The sequence below is a fragment of the Planococcus citri genome, chromosome 5 (genome assembly GCF_950023065.1).
Source record: "Planococcus citri chromosome 5, ihPlaCitr1.1, whole genome shotgun sequence".
Lineage (NCBI taxonomy): Eukaryota > Metazoa > Arthropoda > Insecta > Hemiptera > Pseudococcidae > Planococcus > Planococcus citri.
The window spans coordinates 27,163,408-27,179,205 of NC_088681.1; the positions used below are offsets into that span (position 1 = coordinate 27,163,408).

General features: G+C 34.5%; 1 protein-coding gene across 1 annotated transcript in view; it reads right to left on the reverse strand.

The window, feature by feature from the left end:
- The window catches only part of dve (SATB1_N and homeodomain domain-containing protein dve), a 103,148-nt gene that overhangs the window by 40,282 nt on the left and 47,068 nt on the right, over positions 1-15,798 (reverse strand). The window lies entirely within an intron of this gene.

Sequence of the window (15,798 nt, forward strand, 5' to 3'; positions counted from 1 at the left end):
ATGGATTCCGTTCAAACAGAAATATTCTAAAAATAATGCTGAAAAATGTCAAAATTTCCAACTCTAATAAACTGGTAAGTTGGTCAAAAGTGACGAACGACTATCGTAGGTAAAGGTATGTATCATGAAATTGAAAACATGACGCGAAAAACAGATCATACGCGTAGGTACTTTACAAATAAGTATAACGCGATATATTACTTTTAATTTATAACTCGAAATGCGATCACATCCGAAACGTAATTTTCCGCTGATAATATCCAATTATATTTTTCATTATAATCTCATGCGTTGGCGTTGGCGCTGCTCGAATGTGTTTTGGTAAAAATTAAATAAACTGGAGTGAAAGAGCGTAAAATTTATGACAAAATAGCATAAATACGAGTATAAGTAGTATAAAACACGAGATATTTTTATAATCGTAAATATCTCGCATGTCCGATCAAGTGTTGTTGTTGAGTGAATTCAAAAAAGTTAAATTGAGGTTTATTTATTTATTTAATTATTTTTTTAAACGAAGAATTTACAAAGTACTAAATTCATTCATTTACCTACCAGTCATTCATTCATTATTGGATGAGAGGAAGGAAGAGATAGGAATGCTAAATCATGCATAAAAACTGATTAACTAATCTACGATTTGGCATGTTTATTGTGAAAATCCGCTTTAGATTAACTCCTATCAATTTTTTATGTTTGTTTGTTTGTTTTTTTTTTAGATTAGTGAAAAAAGGGAACTAACTAAGTATCACAATAAAAAATTAACATTTCAATTTAAAAATGAGTTTTTAACTTTTTTAAAATAAAAATGAATGTATTACTCATAAATGAACGCAAGATTTGAGAATTTCTGTAAGTAGCATAAATCAAAATAAAAATACGACTTGACGATTTTTTTTAGAGATATCAAAGTAATGCCAATGCCTATTACAAAAATTAGGATTAAAATAAAAATTAAATAATTTGAAAGCGAAAAATCCGATCTTTGAATAAATTGTGGCAGGTAAAAGTATGAAGCAAGTTTTTCTTTTAAAAAAATTGAAGGTAACTCATCTGGATTAAAACAGCATGTTCTAAAACACTCGTAATCAAAATTTTATACTCTAAAGTTCATTTTTGGGTTTTTGGTAAATTTTTGAAAATTTGAAAAATGAAAAAAAAACTGTTTCAAGGGCAATTTTCAAACTTGTTTGATGAATATACCTACATTTTTTTGAACAAAGTGAAGCCAATGTGAATACCTAATCTTTTCAATTCAGCTTTGGCCATTCTCGAGCTACCAGCGAGTTTACAAATTTCTCCAGAAATTTAAAGTCACTCTAGAAAGGATATAAAAATGAACTTTGAGACCCTTAACTCTGATAGGTGCTTACTGAGCACCCTGACGACACTGTTTCACGAGGTCAACGTGAAAATCCAGAAGTGTGCGTACAGAAGTGAATTGCTAACTATGTATGTATATAATTTGAAAATTCCAGTAAATGTGAAAAAAATCAAATTTACATCGAAGGGCTTTCGTTCTGTTTGGGAATCGCTTCGACTAATTTCATATTGCCAACAATTGTTGAAGAAATTGTAATTTTGATTTTTTTCACTTTTTCTAGAATTCAAAAATTGGTCCATGAATTCATTTTTGAGTGGTACTCCTGAAATTTCGTTGTAGCCACTTAAAACCGTAGAGAGAATGCCCAATAAGCCACCAATCAAAGTTATAGGGGCTCGAGATCATTTTTGACCGCTCCAAATGGCGATTTGAAATTTCTAGAGGAATTTGATAACTTGCTGGAGGCTCCAAAAAGGTCAAATTGCGATTATTTTCGAGTCGAGTGATTGTATAGACGACATCTTGTCAAAAAAACCACTCGTTAAACCTTCTTTGAAAAACTGATTTTTTTCACTTTCTCTGGAATTTACAAACAGGTCAAAAATCCTTTTCTTAATTGGTCATCCTTGAATTTTGCTGCGTTAACCGCTTGAAACGGCCGAAAGGGGGCCGAATAAGTGTCGACCAGAGTTACAGGGACTGTAGTTCATTTTTAACCTTTTCACGAGTGATTTGAAGTTTCTGGAGAAAATTGAAAAATCGCTGGAGGCTCCAGAGTGGTTGATGTGTGAGAGTTGAAATTGAAACATTTATTCGCATTGGCTCATTTTACACAAAAAATTTATACTTCATGAAAAAGTTTAAAAATCACCCTTATAAAAGCTTTTTTGGATTTTTCAAATTTTCAAAAATTCGCCAAAAACCCGAAAATGAACTTTAGTGCTTGAAAATTTGGTTACCAGGGTTTTAGAACATTCTCTTTCGATTTAGTTTGCTTTCATTCAAATCTGAGAATGCCTGCAGTTTGAAAAGTCTCCTTGTCGAACCCATCATTTCAAAAGTTATCAACATCTAAAGAAATTTGATGAATTTTATTTTTGAGATTTTTTTCACTGTATCTTCAGGTTTTTGAACCTCAGAGACAGGCAAAAAGTTTTCACAATGAAATTTGTTCATTGTCAACAAAAAATCATTTTTTAGGAGGGAGAAAGGGAGGGGAGGGAGGTAGGGGGTTACTTTTAAATATATCATCATTTTTGACATGGATATGTTTTTTGCGGCGACAGTGTTTCCAAAATTTACGTGACTTGGCTGACTTTTGAAATAATTGTATTTAATTTTACAACATTTTGTCTGACTTGAAAAGTTGGAAAAAATTGCGATGAATTCTCGATGACATTACGATGTCAGACTTAAAACTGAAAAAAATGCTCCAATTCCTGACATTGAAGTAGATATTCTACTCGTAATTTTATAAAATTTGGTCTGACTTTAGGAAACTCGAAAAACATTACATAGTTAATCTTTTGAAAAATTTGAAAAAATGATCAATTTTTGATACCTATTTTGATCAACATTGAAACAGACTTTTTTATCACGAGTCCAGCTTTTAAGAGCTTAAAAAAATCCAACGAAGTAATAAAATTAAGTTGAACTTAGAAAAATGACCTTCAGACATTTTTGTCAAATATTTGAAAAATGGAAAAAATCATGTACATTGTCTATCAACGACATATCATTACCCCCCCCCCCCCCCCCCCCAATGACCAGAAACTCATTTTATGTTTCTCTCTTCAAGTAGCCTTTATCCTTTCAACTTTCAAAATAAATTTTATTTTTCGAGCCATTTTGGATCTTCCTTCCCCTGCTCCTTTTCTTCCACCCCCCCCCAAAACATAATCGAAGTTCAAAATTCACCCTCTCAAAACGACAAATCCTAGATACTCGTACATTTATCTTCGTTCATTTTGACTAACTGATTTTCACCATGTTTCACTGGACTTTCAAATTCACCATACGCCACCCACAAGTAACGATAACGGCGATTTAAAAAATTTAATAAATCGAAATATATGCTTTCAATAGCGTACATAATGTTCAATAACCGTCAACAATTACATGCCGATTACGGCACCAGCGTAACCAGCATAGAATGGATGGGTTGAACGCGTTTTCGCACACTGCTAAAATACTAACCTTATTATTTATTAGTAAATAACCAGCAGGCAGCATGGTTGCAATGGATCGCAAAGAGGCAGGCACAGAGCACATTATTCGTTCCGAATATCACACATTATTAGCATCAGTAATCAGTACGATCAGTAAGATGATCACACAGCATCATCAGTCTCAAGTCTTATAGGCAGCAAATCAATACACATAAGCACCACAACACATTGTGAATAACTCGTATTAAGAATATTAACAACATCACATGACCACCATGGGTATTGGTATTATCCAAAAGAATCATCTAAGTAAGTATGTATAAGACGATCAGTATGAATACGCATAGGCGAACACTATGCACAAAAAAACGAACGTTATTTACCGTAACTATAGAAAAGTCAGCCCGAATAAGTACACTGACCTTCGAAATATATAGTGTTCGAATTACAAGCAATCTCTGTCGTTTTAAATTAAAACCATTTCTCCGGTTAGCAATTCGCCAAGCAGATTTGAAGCCAGGCGTGGCTAATACAACGTTACACTTAAATCTTGCATCTCCCATTGGCTAAAGTGATTTTCACCGAAGATTATAAAAGTATTGGACGATTTGTAGAGTCTCTTCTAAGGTACCTACTGCACATAATGGGGAAAATGATGGGAAAATTACATCGCGCATTAGCACGATAAAAGAAATAACCCAGCAGTACGAGGAAAAAAGTCGAAAAGAATTACCCGTTGTGTCGTTGTCGTTGTACATTATAGGCAGGTATATAGAGGTATAATATGCTAAACCCGATAATTTTCTCCCATTTCCACAACGCTTTTTCACAACACTACCGTCCAAGTTAACATGCGGAACAAGCGGAAAACCGAAAATCGATCTAGGTAAATCGATAGAAAATTGCTTTTTATTCGATTGATCGCGTTAATAGAGCCGATTTTCGCGCTCTTATCACCCGATCGTTTGCGCTACAGTAACTTCGACGACGTCAAATTGACCGAAGACCGATCTGCGGACATATTTCAGAAGCTCGAATTCGCTACATCTTTTTTCCCGGTCCCGGTGCTGCCTGTGCGTACACCAAAGTCTTAGCCATTTACGCAGAATCTCTCAACTCAAAAGCAGACAATTCACCGGCATCGCCGTTATTATTTATGGTAATTTATCGTAAATTACCGTAATCGTTTTATTCACCTTTTTTTACTCCCTTTTTGTTGTTCGATTTAGAGAAGAATGTGTGCTGAGTAAGAGTATGCTCACAAAGATGGATTGGTTTTCCGAGAATCAAAGATGGGTGAGATCGATGCGACGAATTTTTCCATCGATCTGATCTGAATAAAGCGATCATCTATAGAAAAGTAATGGCCTATAGGTACTTGAAAAGGTTTGGAAACCAAAATTTGAGATTTTTAGAGACTAGAGTTGCAGCATCGTGACAAAAAGGTCCAAAAAATGACTAAATTCCTCTTTGAAAATGAAGTAAAATTTATATTCGTAACGATTTTCTGAAAATTTCTTGTAATTTCGTGTTTAAGGAGTTCTCCTGTGTTAATTTAAAAAAATATAAATTAAGGATACCTACCTAGTACCTACCTACCTATAAAGGTAGAAAAACATAAAATGCGATGCAAATTACTGTTTCAAAATCAATCGAAAAATTCCGTTTTAGCCAAACTGAAGTTAGATAAGATTGTAATAGGGTGATATTGGCTATACTTCAACCGATCTCAATTTTTAATTACATCTTCCGGGAAATGAATCAAAAATACACCGAGAAATTGATTAGAATATGAATCGTAAAAAATGTGATTCAAATTCAAATCAGACTCACAGCAACGTCATAATTGATTTCAGGTCACCTGTCGAACGAAGCACAGGTGAAAATTATTGGTCATCAATTTAGGAGATGCAATTTGATAATTAAATGAAAAAATAGATTTGTCATTTTCATAAATTCTCATACAGCTACAGTAAAAACCTCCAATTATCGGACGTTTCTGTTTTTTTTTTATCAATATTCTGATTTACCAGAATAAAAGTGTGCTAAAGTAGGTATCAATTAGTACGTCAAAAATTAAAATTTTACAAAATCAAATGACGTATTTAAACATTAATGGAATTCTGAGTAACTCAATTTAGTAAAAATGACGAAGGTTTGATGAAAAATCTCGAAACATTTTGATTATTTACTCACTCGCTTTTTTGAGGAATTTTCAAAAAACACAAAATCCGTCAACTTCAATCAAATTGAAATTTGGTCCACTGAAAGAGCACATCATCCACACCTTAGAACGAAATTTCGAGCTTCTGAAGTTGCTTTAAAAATGAAATTCGACCCCCCTCCCCCAGGGAACTATTGCAAATTGATTTCGGGTCGATCTGGCGTCTCTATCAGCAAAAGTAGACATTTCTTCAACGGATTAAAAAACTAGAAAATTGCTTTAGAAAACATTGCAATCAATTTCGGTGAATTTTTTACGACTTCTTTAAAAAATTCCAAAATTGACTCTCACCAAAATCAATTTGTATGCTATTCATTAGAAAATGTATTTATATTGTACCGTATACCTACTTATCAACTTCCCCGAACCGAATTTTACCATTTCTAGCCATTTTAGAGCCTCCAGCACGATTTTGGAATTCCCCATGAGTATTGAAATTTCTTCAAAAAACGTGAAAATCAATTTGGGCATCTAAAAATCGAAGTGTCATTAATCTTCGGCCTGTTTAAAGAACTTATCCAAATTCGAACTGATTTCCAGCCTTCCAGGCTGATCCCTCAAGTGTGTTTTTTAGACCAGAATATCAAGAAAAAAATTTTAAAAAATCTTAACTTTTTAATCACAGGGAAATTTTTGAAATCATGCGAATGGTTACGTCTTGTCAGAAACTAACTCTTCAAATCCGAATTCCATAATTTCGAACCATTCTGGAGCCTCCAGCACGATTTCTGATTTCTCCAGAAGACGTGGAAATCAATTTGAGCAGCTAAAAATTGCATTTTGGCTCATCCTCGATCTGTTTAAAGGGCTTATCAACAGTTGAGCCAATTCGCATGCGGGCATCTGAAGGTCTTTTTTCCCTCCAGAATACTTGTCAGGAAAATAAAACTAAAAAATTTTCTATTTGAAGGGAAATTTTTGAAATTTACTTACGTACCTACATTATTTTTAATGATCAGTGGAGAATGCTGGTCAGAGTCGTAAAGACTCACCCCCCCCCCCCCGCCCACCCTCCGAGACAGAAAAACGTTGGCAAAAAGATGGGAATTTTTGGCTGAGTTGGGATCATTTAGTTACTTAGGAAAAGTTGGGAAGAAGTCGTGTGAGGAAATTGAAGAATTACCAAAAAAAATAGGTATAATTTCCTGAAACCAATTTTCAAAAAATTTCAAAATGTTGAAGCCATGAAAATTAACTTTTTATATCAAAAATGATGTAATTTTAAGTTTAAAATTATCAATTTTATATAAAGTCTATTGCATAAATTTTCAAAATGGTCCAAGAACGAAAAAATTAACTTGAAAAATTATTATCAATAAAAAAATTCGAGTTTTTTGTATAAAAGCTTCGTTTTTGAAAATTTAAAATTACTCAACATTTTTGTTTCCGATTCCCTTCCAAAACGTGTTCAAACCACCGCTGGCCAATCGGTTGTTAAATTTTTTTGATAAGAGGAGGGGAAATCTGTGGAAAAAATTTGGGAAAATTTCAGTCTCCCCCCCCCCCAAGGACACATTGATTTGTCACGTCTCTGATGCTGGTCAAAAAACGCACTTGAGGTGTCCGTCTGAAAATTAGCTCAAATGATAAGTTCTCTAAACAGGTTGAGAATAAGCTTCAATTCGATTTTTATCTGCTCAAATTGATTTCCATGTCTTCTGGAGAAATTTAAAATCGTGAAGGAGACTCCAGAATGGCCAGAAATGGAGAAATTCGGTTCGGAAAAATTGATATTGGTTTTACGACTATAATTTTCAACATTTTTACTGAATAAGCATTCATTTTTCCATTTTCAAAAATTCAGGAAAAATCAAAAAAACAATTCGGGCAGCTGAAATTTTGATTAATGGGAGTTTCATGTCATGCTCTATTAAAAAATTGGCCTTCGAGAGGTTCCCTTGAGACATATGTAGTCTCACGAAATCGTTACTTACTCAACTTTTTAGCAAAAAAATTCAACAATATACTTGAAAATTGTGTATTAATTTACTCTCACTTAGTCCTTCTTCCCAGAGTCTTCTAATCTTTCAATAATTCCTTCAACCACGTTTCTCTCGACTTCGATGATATATTCGTAAAATTTCATTCAATCGAAAAATTTTACACCACTTTTGAACCAATTTTCGTAACACGACGAAGAAAAATGAAGGGGATAATCAAAACTACAGAAATTTCATTCTCGTAATACACGATACGAATTCAATCAGCGTATAGGCTGTTTTAATCCAAACTAAACTTAAAGATCAATAAGTTCTCAGCATATAAACAAACTTGAAATTCCAAATTCGTAATTTGGTCGAGTAGATTTTCTAAAAATTGTATCGAAGGAAATGAAGAGAAAAAAACTACGAAAAAACTTCATTTTTGAGGATCTCGTACACTTATACCTAATATTCGTTGATCTCAGAATGGTAGGCGTTTGCGGTATCGGCGACGTTCTTTACCCCAACCCCCTCGCCGCCCCACACCTTACGGCCTGATTTTCCATAATTCATCGTATTTTCACGCGACTTCGGGACTCGGTCGTATATAAATTCTTCTCACTCGAAAACATGTTCTTGGGTTTCACGACTGAACGCTTTAAAATTAATGAATCGAAAACTTTCAGACGATTAGAACGCTATAGATGGAGAGAAAGACGAATCGCATCGTATTAAAGACTTAGTTCATTCAATTTAGATTTGCAAAGCCGTTGAATTTTTTATCTGCCGTAAACTCAGGCAGACAGACGGCCGGATTAAAGGTGATGAGAGCCGATACCAAGGGTTGGTCTGCAAAACCCATCGCCAACATTCACACAATTCATCGAAAATCCAACCAATGAAAAATAGTACTCTCCTCTGCGGTAATTTTCTGCTTATCACGAATCCATTCAGTTTGGCGATAGGTAGGTCTAGGTATGATGATCCACGAAGAGATGGTGCGCCTTATGTATCTACTGAGAGTGTCACCTCGTTCTATGGTCGGCCAATGGTAAAACGAAATAATCGCATAACGGTTCCGCAAATTTAGTTAACAGTTTTCATCAAACGCATTTAAACTCTCTGCATTAGGTTATTACATTTTGGTACAATTACTTTTTTTCTTTTTTTTTTCAATACGTATAGCTAGGTATAGTAGTTAAGGATGCTTGATTTTTTTTTCTACTCCATTTAGCGTCCGATTATAGGTTGACATGTACCTTACATATATTTGCACCGTCGGTCGTTGTCGTCCGAGTAATATTATCATCTCATGTGCGGATTGCACGTACGTATATATGTGATGAATTTTCCAATCGTCGAGTATTAAAAAACATATAGATACTCGATAGAATTGTTACCTTCCATCTATAAGTATACCTATAATATGATAGGTTAACGTGTTAAAATACACGCCTATTAAAGGTAAATGTTTTGATTGTTGCATTTTCAAAAGTACATATGAAAATACCGCCACAACAACAACGGTTGATATTTTTATAACCTAAAACATGTACCTAGTACCTACAGAGGCTATAATAATAATGACGATAATAATAATAATAATCGTCATCATTATCACATACGTACGCAGAAACACATACATAGGTAGGTACATATATAAAAAGGGACACGTTTCTGGAAAATTATTCACCATAACGCGAATCCGCCAAATATGTATTTTTACCGCGACGTGAGTTGAGAAATCGTCGAAAATTTTTCAACTTTTAAACTGTATCTAGATATCCTTATCACGAAACATGTAATTCATCCCAGATTGTCATAAAGGAAATGTTATATCTATAGTACGCATTAGATAACAAAGATCGAGGGTTAAACTAAATCATTGAATATGTCAAACGCTATAACCAAACAATAATTCCATTCTACTCGTATATACATAGTATATACCGAATGGAATTATTTCGTATACGAAAATTTTATCTCAAAGAGGATTTAAAATATTAGACCAAGTCGCAGCAGTTTTTCTATCCTATTGTTTCCATCGACATCGTCCTTATTTTTAGTTATCGAAAAAAAGCATAGTTTATTATTGAGTTACTGTATTATTTAAATGATTAATAGACGAGGAAATTTCGCAAACGTAAAAAATGCCAGTGTTGTTTTATGGTTTTTATTTTTTTATTTTTTGGCGAGGATATAAAACTTTTTTGTTTTTTAGTGTTTTTTTTTCTGTTTCGTTACATTTACACGCTTTGGGAGCTATTTTTTTTTTTTACTTTTTTTCGTCTACCTACTATTCTTCTGATGTGAGAGGAAAGAAAACAAAAAAATTTCAAATCTTAGAGACTTTGGAGAAAAACGAAAAGTGGTACATAAGCTAAATATTAATAGTCGTGGATTTTTTTTTTTGAAAAATTTTATCCAAAAAATTATTTTTTCACTCAAGCGCAATGAGGCCTTCAAGACTCAGAAACACAATGGTAAAAAAAGAAACTGTGACTGGAATAAAACACTTTCAATAAATTCTTTTCTTTTCTGATCAAGGAATTGGAATTTTTTGTGAGAAATCACATAGATTAGGGTAGTCCATATTTTCAAAATTATGGGTTTTTATGCCCCTATGCTCTCTGCGAGTTGTTGGATAAAAATGAGAAAATACCCTCTACTTTTTATTTTCTCAGAAGTTTCAACGAAGTGATTCCAGAAACCTCTCACGAAAACAAAAAAATCAAAGTTTTGACTAAAAAATGTTACCTTATTTGAAAAATAATTTAAAAAAACAAACAAAAACTTTGGACTTTCAACAAGGGAACATTTCGCAATCCATTAACAACAGTTGAACAGAAATTTAGTTCACTGAAAGAGCATTTTAAATCACTCCAGAAAATGTTTCAACCAACTGTCTGCAGCTGAAAATTCAATCGTATCGTAGGTTAATTCGACATTTCGAAAAAAAATCCAAATTCGTCAATGTTGGCAACAACTTACTCAATACTTTTTTGCACCAAAGTTGACCACCCCTCGAATCGATTTCCACCATTTTTAAGCCTCCAGTAAGAATTGGCTTTTCTCCAAAAATTTTAAATTCTTCTAGAAGGCATCGTAATTATCTTTGGCAGCTGGAAATTCAATTATGTCAAAAGTACGATAACCGAATCGATTGAGGCTGATGAATTTCAAATCCAAAGTGACCAGTTGAAAAGCAAACTTTTTTACAGGTTGAAAAGCTCAGATTTTGAAAAAAAAAGTTCAAACTCCTCAATTTTTACAACCAAGGTGTCAGAATTTCTTCTACTTTTCAAAGCCGACCTTTTAACGTCTATCAAAATTCGCTCTCAAGTCATGCCATGGGTAAAGAGGGGAGGAAGGGGGTCGACTTTAGAGGGTAAAATAAGTTCCAAGAGTACCTAGTTAATTCGCTGGAAGAATCGACCATTTGCCGAAGCTATTGCAACGACTTCTGGAGCGACTTGAAATTACTGGAGAAAAGTCAACTTTTGCTGGAGGATCTCGAAAATTGTCGAAATCGATTGAGAGGGAAAGGGATGGTCAACTTTAGAAAAAAGAAGATGCTTTGAATAATTTGTTGGCTAAAATTGTCGATTTTGGAATTTTTTTAAAATTCGAGATCTTCAACTAAGTAGTGAAAAAACACTTTTCAATCTGTCACCTCAGATTTTCGATTTACCTACGCTATTCGACTTGGAATGTCAAACTTACGACAGAATCGAATTTTCAGGTACTGAAATTGATTACAACGCCTTCTGGAACGATTTAAAATTCCTGGAGAAAAGTCAAATTTTGCTGGAGGCTCCAGATCGAGTCGAAAAAGATGAAAATTGATGGAGGGGGGGGGGAAGTTAAAATTAGAATATAAACTGGGTTTGAAATTTTTATTTCTATAGTTCTCTTATTCGTAGGTATTTCAAAATAAGCTACTGTACATATTTCTGTCATTTTCAAAAATTCACCAAAAATCGAAAAATCAACTTCGGCAGCTTAAAATTCGGTTCTGAGGTCTGAATGACATGGTCTTTTAGTGCACCAGAAAATAATTCCCCCCCCCCCTCCATAAACATGAAATACCTAAAACAAGAGTAGTTGGTAAAAATGTTTTAAAAAATTTTCAATTTATTGTTCAAAGTCCTCAAAATTCACCAAAAATCGATAAACCGAACTTCGGCAGCTTAAAATTTGGTTCTGAGGTCTGAATGACATGGTCTTTTAGTGCGCCAAAAAATAATTACCCTCCTCCCCCTCTCCTCTCCAAAAAATAAACATGAACGTTTCAAAAATTCTCAATTTATTGTTCAAAGTCTTCAAAATAATCTCCTTCCTAAAAAAAAACATTTCCTGGTTACCCAAGCAATACTCGATGAACATTTTTCAAAAGTTTTCGATTTCTGAGTGGAAATTTTTCCAAATATTTCAACTCTCTTTTCAGAATAAAAACCTCTCTCCTTTCCTCAAAATTTTTAAAAAAGAAAAATTCATTTCATTTGATTTTTTGATTTATTTCAACAGCCAAAATTGTTTGGGAGTGCCAGGAAAATTTTTTCATGAAATGGTATTCACTCAATGGATTTCTGAACAAACATTTCAAATTTTTGAAATATTTTCACCAACTTTTCTTCTGTTCACTTATTTTTGATTTTTTTTCAGTTTCAGAGGCTCTGAATAGAGCAATGATGAGGTAAAAAATTTCTATAAAGAAATATTTTTCATCATATTAAAAAAAATATTCACCCAATTTTCAGGGGTACCAAATTTTTTAAATGAAAATCAACATTTTTGGAAGAGGAGAGGAAGAGAAGCAAAAAAAAAAAATCGCAAAAAAATTTTCACATGTTTTGGTAAAAAAGTTGATAGATAACTGTGTGACCAAAAAGGTTCCTTGAAACTTGAAAGTATAACATTGATTCAAACGAGTTAGAGAAGGAAAATTTTTGGAGAAGTTTTCAAAGTAGGAAGAAGAAAATCGAAACTGTCAAAATATCAAAATTATCGAAATTGTCCATCATAATATGTATTAGCAGAAAGTTTTTCAAAATTGTCAGTGGCCCAAACCCAAACTAAAAACTTCTACACACCAACTCGGTTAAAATTTTCTAGGAGAGGAGGGGGGGGTGCAAACTAAACCGGATGTAAATGTACTCAATACTTGCGGTGGAAAATGTTCATTTTTGATAATAATTGACGATTGGGATCCATAAAGATCTTTTCTCGATAAAGGAGCTGATGACTATACATATAAGACCATTGAAGGGATCAGAAGCCTCAACACGTTGATAGGCTCGTTACTACTGAAATGAAATATATAATTAATTCAGTTTAATTGTAGTTCGAATAAGAGGAGATTAATCAATTAAACGAGTAGCCCTACGAAGGTAAGTGTTCAAGATGGACGAGTTTAAAGAGCATGTAGGTACAATGTCGAGTATCATCTCGAGCAATCTACGTACCAACGATAGTTAAACACGCGAGCTAGAATAATTTTTCCTTAATACGACGAATCTGCATCAGCTAGCTGAGCTGCGGGCGTGCTTATCACGCTAATTCATCTGAGTCTCGGCGGCGATAACAGTAACATCTGACGTGCCAAGTAACCACACACCACAAACAAATACACGAGTACCTTTTGGCAGTTGGCAGCGCCATGCCAGCGCCACACCGCGAGTCGTGTTGCTAATTACAGCGCGTAATTCGGTAGGTAGGTACCTTGATAATATGCTCGTTCGAGCAAAAAATACCAACGCCAAGATTGTCGAGGATCCGGAGTGCATTTCGGAGGGATTTAGGTACGATAATTCAAGGTCTCCTGTACCTTGACTGTTCGTTGCACTACAACTACTCGTAACTCTAACGTAGTATAAGTACGACTACGCGACTTCCTTGAATACTTACGAGTACTTCGTTTAAACCAGCGATTGGAAAGATATCCGTCAATTAATCGATTTCATTTTCCTGTTCCTGGCGATGAAGAAGAATCGAGTGTAAATCCGATTCACGCCAAAATCTCTTCTACAACATCTACGCACGCCCGATTCTCGATTATTTACATAGTCATAGGCGTGGAGACGAGAGCTGATCAGCCAGAGCTCAACAACCCGGGATCATGGTATGGCATTAGCTGCGGATAATGGCGGTAATCGCGCTATTAATGGTAGGAGTGCACGTTTTTTTCCTTTTCTTTTCGCCGATTTATCCGGACAATAAAGTACACGATGGAAGCCATCGAAGTGAATTATCGTTCGCGAACTGGTGCGTATTTTAGTCGCAGAATCAACGTCGATATAGGCGTGGAATTTTTTTCTGCGTTTATTAAGTACTACGAGTCGTCTAGCAAAAAGATCATCGTGCTGTAGCTCGACTCGATTCGATATTACTATTAATCAGCAGAATATAGTCTTAATTTAATTAACGCTTTCTTTTTGGTATTATTTGGAGGCAATACGCTTCATTAAATTACTGGATCGTTGAGTTTTGGCAACACTAGGCAGTTTTGAAAGGTGCTATTGCTGGTGTCCAGTTTGCACTGCATCGATTAACTTGTGCATTCTGCATCTGCAATTTTTTTTAAGGCTTCGAATCATCTTGTCAAGTTCTTTAAATGGAGTACAAAGTCTCAGCATAGAATAAATTCCATTTCATCGTCGTTTTTTTCCAGTAGGTATTTTTTGCATTAGGTGTTCTTGATGGGAAATTTGTGTTGAATGAAAGTGGCAAAAGAGATGTTTTCTCGTCTTCAGGCATTTAATTGTCAATGTTTCAGAGCATCATCCTTGCTCAAGAGCACCCATTCAATGTTTCCAGTCATAAGCTGTAAGTAGGTAGGTAGGTAGGTAGGTACATACTTTGAAGAGTCCAGAATCCAGATTTGGCATATCACAAATGATTGAAAAATGAGAGAATCTTTCACAACCAATCTAAACCCTCATCCTTCGAATTCGAACAAAATGAAATTTTAGGACTAGCAATGACTGATCTTTGCTTCAGAAAGTCATTTTACCTCCTCTCCAGTGACCAATTAGGCTAAAAAGTTGCTCATTTTTGAGACCAAAAAAATCAATTTTCTCACGCAATTCGCTCGAGTATTTTTAGGTACTCGTACGTACATTCCAAACGACAGCCTCTTTCAAAAGCCATCATTATTATCGACGAAAAAATGACCAAGCTGTGATTGACGGCGGTATATTCCTGAAAATTCACATTTTTATCTAATCTTTGCGCTGTAATATTACGCACATCCACATCAACCCGTTTGTTTTCTACCCTGTACGATGGTAAAGATGATTTGATTTTTCCATTACATACCTGCCTGTTTTCAGAAATATATAGGCGATAAAGAGGCGTTGACGTGTTATTATACAATTGTAACGGATAAGCAACGTTCACTTTTACCAGCTACTGTGAATAAAAATTGCTTAGTCATTTCATCGATATGATCATCTCGAGATGGCAATGACGAGCTAGCCTGCGGTACCCAGTTTTCAGGAAACACACAGTCATCTTTGTCGCCCGGCGCGGAAAATGTTATCAGACGATTGATATGCCTATTAATCCTAGTTTACTTTCGCACTTGGTTGGTATTTTTCTATTTGATTCGTACCATATTCGGCGCTACCTATACCTAAGCGAATGATGTATTAATTTTTCCATTCCTTTTGCGCCATTTTCCCATCATTTATGCTCGAAGATGGAAATTACTTGCGGTATTGCTGTATTGGGAAAACTGACCTAATTCTTTTTCGACCTCCCGAATTGATTTGAAATTGATTCGAACCGTTTTGAGAATTTTTGGAGCCTCCAAGCAGATTTTTGAAAGCTTTTTTCACAAAATTTTACCCAATGAAGTTGGAAAGCTGAAATTTACTTCGAATTTTAATTTTATTATGCTGACTTGATTGGAGATGGATTTGAGTCGTTTTGAAAATTCCAGATACTCAAAAAGGGTCATAAAAACTATCCAAATCAACTTCAGCTGATGAAAACGCGATTGGTGCTTGTTAGTGACCTACTTGATTGATTAAACGCCATTTTTCCAAAATCGGTTTCTGACTGTTCAGAACCATATATTTTTCCATCTATGGGAACGTTGAAATTAGGTAATAAGGTAAATTTTATCTTCTGAAATTCATTGGATAAACTTCTGTGTGG